The sequence below is a fragment of the Echeneis naucrates genome, chromosome 4 (assembly GCF_900963305.1).
Source record: "Echeneis naucrates chromosome 4, fEcheNa1.1, whole genome shotgun sequence".
NCBI classification, from domain to species: domain Eukaryota; kingdom Metazoa; phylum Chordata; class Actinopteri; order Carangiformes; family Echeneidae; genus Echeneis; species Echeneis naucrates.
In genome coordinates, this window is record NC_042514.1 from 16,389,288 (window position 1) to 16,395,523 (window position 6,236).

The following is a 6,236-nucleotide window of genomic DNA, read 5'->3' on the forward strand; positions in this document are numbered from 1 at the left end:
ATGACTGGTTATTCTGAGGGAATTATTTGTGAATCTGACGGAAAGATTGGTTAATCTGAGGGAATGACTGGTTAATCTGAGGGTATGACTGGTTAATCTGGAAATTATTTGTGAATCTGAGGGAATGACTGGTTATTCTGAGGGAATTATTTGTGAATCTGGCGGAAAGATTAGTTAATCTGAGGGTATGACTGGTTAATCTGAGGGAATGACTGGTTATTCTGAGGGAATTATTTGTGAATCTGGCGGAAAGATTGGTTAATCTGAGGGAATGACTGGTTAATCTGAGGGAATTATTTGTGAATCTGAGGGTATGACTGGTTAATCTGAGGGGTAATTTAGTGAATTGATAGATGTTTTCTCTTCACTTAACACCAGAGGGGCTCTGCAGGGCCCTTCATGTAAAATAACACTAACTAAACTCTGAAATGATATTAAAGTCAGCTGTGCTCATCCTCTGGGGAGCATGAATGTGTGTCAGTGCTGAGAAGTGAACTCCTAATCGTACTGAATGAAGCGGACAGCAGCACTGACCTGGCTTTGGTCGGAGGGAGGATAACAGCAGCGCCCTCCGTGTGCCGGCGGAGTGAAGGAGCTCCGCTTAACGTCACGATGTTCAGCCCGCCGCTTCACAGGCAGAGACACCAGTTTGTCATCGATTTCGTGGAGAGAAACAAGCCCAAAAAGGTAACAGGGGTCTTCAGGAGAAACGCGTTTAGTCTAATCACTCAAGTTTTCGAAGTTAGTCTGAACGCAAAGCCACCGACCACAGCTGACTGTTTTCACCGAAGCAGCTAACGTTAGCTAAAGTTAGCTAACGGCTCCCCCTCCACCCGAAGCTCAGTCCGTTCATCTTTCATCGTTTGGTGTCAAATTTTGGCCTTTTGGCCGATGTAACATCGTTTTCCTGTGCCTGTCCTCCTCAGGTCGGGGACCTGGGCTGTGGTGAGTGCTCCCTCCTCAAAAAACTCCGGTTTCACCGTGAAGTTGAACTTCTGGTTGGAGTTGACATCAACGGGACCCAAGTCCATAAGAACATGTATGTGTGTATGTGTGTGTGTGTGTGTGTGTGTGTGTGTGTGTGTGTGTGTGTGTGTGTGTGTGTGTGTGTGTCTGTCTGTCTGTCTGTCTGTCTGTCTGTGTGAGAGAAGGGAAAGGTGTGACTGACTGAATACATTAACATTCATGGATGAAGTCAGATGGCAGACACACACTGTGGAGGTCCACATTTTGTGATGGTTCAAAAGCCAAAAATTGAATGGATTTGTAATAGAAGAATTTGTTTAGCAGCTAGATTAATGGAGCATGATGTGATTATAGCCACATTACTATGAACTTTACCAAGGAGCTGCAAAAGATTAGACCAGGCTGTTCAGCCTCCTTGTTGTGGATCCCTCTGGCATGACAAAAAAAACAAAAACATAAAAATGAAAATGCATTTTTGTTAAAAATGTTTATTTATTTTTGTTTATTTTGTTGCACAGCTATCTTGGAGTTTGAGGGCATACTTTAACATTGAGTTTATAGTTTACAGATTAATTTGCCTGTTTGCCGGCTTACCTGTGTGCTTGGTATGTGGCGAGAAATTGCCAAACCACAAAAAAATGTGAAGCATTTGCTGAAAAATTACCGAACTGAAGATCAGCGAAAGAGAGTGATTTCAGAACTGCTACGGAAAGGTGAACATAGCAAACATGCTTTCAAGAAGTGGATCAGCTCTCCAAACCCAATGACGGCTGCTAGTTTTGTGGCAGCTCAAGAGATCGTAAGGAGGGGAAAGCCCATCACAGACAAACAGAGAATAATGAGGAATCGTTCATGAAAATATCAGAGCATTTCTTCTCAGACTTTAAAAAAAAAAAAAGGAAATTGTTCATAAAATTAGAGAAATGCCTCTCTCTGCAAAGACAATCAAGGACAAAGCCATTAACATGGCAACAAAAATAACCAGTAAGCAAATTTATGAAATCATATTTAATTGCTTGTGATGAGTCAAGAAATAATGGCACGCATGTTAAACCACTGACAGTTCTGCTGATTGTTAGATGAAGTCGACAGGGCATTTTTGGCTCTCCTGCTGAACAACCGAGTCTGGTGGCTGTACAGGGGAAAGGTGCTGTGATGCTTCACTACTTGCCTGGGACATCTAGGTTTGGCTGAAAAATATGCACTTCATAGTTAGTGTGACAAGTCACTTAAACACGCTGAACAAAAATCTCCAGGGAAAGGGAAGCATGGCCCTGCAGATGCTGGAGGATGTTTTGATGTTTGAGCACGAGATGACTGTGTTTGCCAGAGATGTACAGAGAGGTACGCTCTCTCACTTCCCCTCCCTGAGAGAGTTCAAAGAAGAAAACAGTAATATAATACAGGTAAAAACTGAAAAAGAATAAAACTTTACAAGGTTTCAGACCCCTGCTAAAGAGATCCATCTCTTTACAATTGAAGTTGAAAACAATACAAACCTGCGTGCTGTGTTAAGCAGTGATTGTACTTAGATGCTTTCTTGGTTAAATTTAATTAGATTTTGGGTGCAAATGTGCAGCAGTCAGTTGTGAAACAAGGCTGGCTTCTACAATAATGATCGAATCAGACCTAAAAAAAAAAAATTCAGCTTGAACAGCTTGATAAACAAAGACTAATCAGGCCCCTGACCTGGACATCACAAACATCTGCAAAATTCAGTAAATGCTTCTCCGCCCGCTTGACAGATTATAAGATAAAAAAGATGAAGCAGTTATCATAATTGTTGTGTGTGGACTGACATGTACACTGTGCTTGTGTCTACTCTCAGGCATGGGTTGGCACCTTTATCAACTGACTATCTGCAGCCAACTTATAATCAGCTGTGCATTGAGCTGTACCAGGGCTCAGTCACACAAAAAGACGCCCGACTCAGAGGATTTGATCTGTTGACCAGTATAGAGCTGTAAGTGGTTGCTGGTATAATATTAAGACAAAGGCAGTTTATATTTTCCCTTTTCCATCCTACTTTCTTTTGGTGTGGATTTAATTTTCTGTTGCTGTCCCTCTGTCCCATTACTCATCACATTGTTTCCCTCCCTGCTTTTCTCGAGCATCGAGCACCTCACCCTTGCCGACGTGAAGAGCTTCTCGGAGGTTGTGTTTGGTTACATGACCCCAGCGGTGGCTATCATCAGCACCCCTAACTCTGAGTTCAACCCCCTCTTCCCTGGACTGGCAGGTTTCAGGCACAGTGACCACAAGTTTGAGTGGAGCAGAGCAGAGTTTAGAACCTGGTACAATATGCAGTTTTCAAAGATCTATATTTTGACCTGTCAAACTCATGTGGTAAGGAGGATTGTTGTGATGGCAAATATTAATGGGTGAACTCAACCAGAAGATCATCAGTGTGGCTGAAAACTACATTCCCATTCCTTCCCAGGGCCCTGGAAGTGTGTCAGGATTTTGGTTATGAGGTGGAGTTCACTGGTGTTGGACAGGCACCGTCAGGCCTGCAGGAGAGAGTTGGCTTCTGTTCTCAGATCGGGGTGTTTCGCCGGCTCAGGGCTAGAGATGATAGCAATGTGCTGCTAGAGGATGTTTTCTCCTACACCCTGGTGAGTTCGTTAAATTTATATCACTATTTCTCAATTGTTTGGCTCTGTAATATGTTGGCTCTCCTAATGGTCCAGCGCTTGAACTTGAAGTGTTTTCCATCTGACTAACATTAAGTCTGAAACGTAGGAGACGTAGAAAGAGTCACAGAGAGTGCTCAAATTATTGCTGTCATTTTATCTTAGTTGGTAGTCTGCCAAGCCTGTAGTGTTTCACTGATAATATAGACCTTATTAGTCCCTCAGTGGGGAAATTTGCAATATTATTGATGTTATATTAATACTGTTTCAGCTACAGGTGGCTGTTCATACTATTTGTCCATCAGACCAGCTGACTGATCAATAAGCAGATGCATGTGGAATGGATGTTGTGGGTTTTTCTTCTAAACTTGTGATTATAGTCTTTTCCAGCTGTATTAGTCATTTTATCAGTCCAATAGTGTTTCCCCTAGCATTTTCGGAGGGGCGCCCCCCTGAGAAGGTCAAGTTAATTTCGTATAATTTAATTTTCTATATAGCGTGAGATCACAACAGACGTCATTTAAGGTTAATTTTCCTTTGGAACATGTCTATAGCTACCTTGTGCTTTTATTAAGCAACATAGTAATATGTTTATTTTATTTATGCGACAGAATGTCATTTCTGTCTCTCCATGTTCGCACAGTTCTCCTCTGCACGCACAGGTGAGCAGACTCCCGCCAGCGAGTGTCGAAAAATGTCACAAGAAAAGCAAAGCAGAATATCAGCGTTTTTTAAACGCTCACAGGGCGATGATAGCAACACCAGTCGCTCCTCTGGTAGTAGCAGCCAGAGTAGCTCTCCTGCTCCAGGTCCAAGCAGCGACCTGCAGCAAAAGTCTGCTCACCACCACATGGCTGTCAGAGGGGAATATTCCCCCTGGCTGTACCGTAATTAAATACATACATTACATAAATGAAAGGTGGATAGATAAATTAATTATTAAATAAATAAATAAGATAGATAAACACTGTAAAATATTTATTAAAAATAGGAACTCATATTGCGGGCAAGCACCAGAATATGTTGGCATTATTAGATAACAGGTGTAAGATGAAGAGGAAATAGTTATTATTTTGAATCAAATTTTAGTTTTTAAGTACTACTCAAAACATGGCATTGGGAAATGCAAACCTTAATATGCTTCTTTTCTCCTTCTTAAATGTCCGACGCAGCTGTAATGTGCAAATTTCCCCACTGAGAGTAGTAAAGGATTGTCTTGCCACGTTTGAATCGAGTGAGCTTTCTAAAGAGCATTTCTGAGGTTGACTGACCTCTGCTGGTGGCTCCTACAAACTACAGTTAAGGTGGCTTTGACACCTGTAGCACAGCCTCAAACAGATCGAGCAGCAACCCTCGGTCATGTCACCCATTTTTTTCTGAGCTGCAGCTGCCACTTAGAATTTTTCTTTTTTTTTTCTTTTTTTACCAGAAAAAAGTTATATTTTGAGGAGAAAGTGGAGCTGAGGAGGAGTGAGGGCTTGAACTGACCACCTCTGTATCCTGATTATCAGGCATGTTGCCACATGAGGGACAGTCTGTCAGGCCCTATTTGTCCTACTGTCTCTTTACCTCATTTAAAAATGTAACTTTGTGGTCATTGGTTTAAATGCAGGTTCAATGTTCACATCTACCCAGTCCATGGTATAGTTCCCGTTGTCCCCCAAACCTGTAATTCATACAGTCCAGTTTGATTTCAGTAATAGCTCCAAATAAACTAGGACAGCAGATTAGAGGTTCAACAGATTTAGATTTCGGTGTCCCTACTGTTTTTATAACAGCTGTACCGAACAAACTATCCCAGCCTGAGTGACAACAACACCCTGCTGAGGTTCCTAGTGCTTGAGGTGTTGTACTGGGCAGAAAAACTGAAGGGTGAATGCATGGAGAAGACTGGTGAGAGGAATGAGCGAAGTCAGACACCGGAAGGAGGAAGGAGAAGTCTCTCAGAGAGATACATGGAGATGGATGAGAAAAAGCCCGGTGAATATTCAACAACCATTTTTAATTCAGGAGTTTTATGGAAGTGTTGACACTGCTGGTAAAGTATTTAATATAGCGTTCATTAATTGCATCCATATGAGACATTTTCCTCCTTGTTCCTCCAAACCAATCAAATCTCACACCTAGTGTGCAGAGCAGAGGTGAAATGCCTAGCAGGACAGTGTGGGACAGGTGTGTCAGACGATCAGGAGGACAGGGACGAAGAAACATTTGGGACAAATATCCAAACACAACAGGATTCCTGCACAATGCAAAGGTGAGTTTTCTCAAGAGGGGATTGTCAACAGGACCTGTAATCCTTTTTTGGTAGATAGTTTCCTCCTAAATGTTTAATTGTAAAATTTGAATGGTTGTACACTTTTCTGTTAAACATTATCAAGCTACAGTAATATTCTTTGAATTCATCTTTTGTCTATGTGTCTAAATTTTCTTCTTATTAAGACCTTTAATCTGTGCTGGTAGGTGTGTGTCTGTACCTCTGGACGTGCTGTGGTCCCGCTCCCCCAAAGTCAGTGCCCTGAGTGGAAGTGTCAGTAATCTCAGACGTCTACTGATTGATGCCCCTGAGGTTAAACTGAGCCAGGATGGTGATGCTGTGCTTGTAAATTACACTGAACAAGGTACTATTTCCATTCC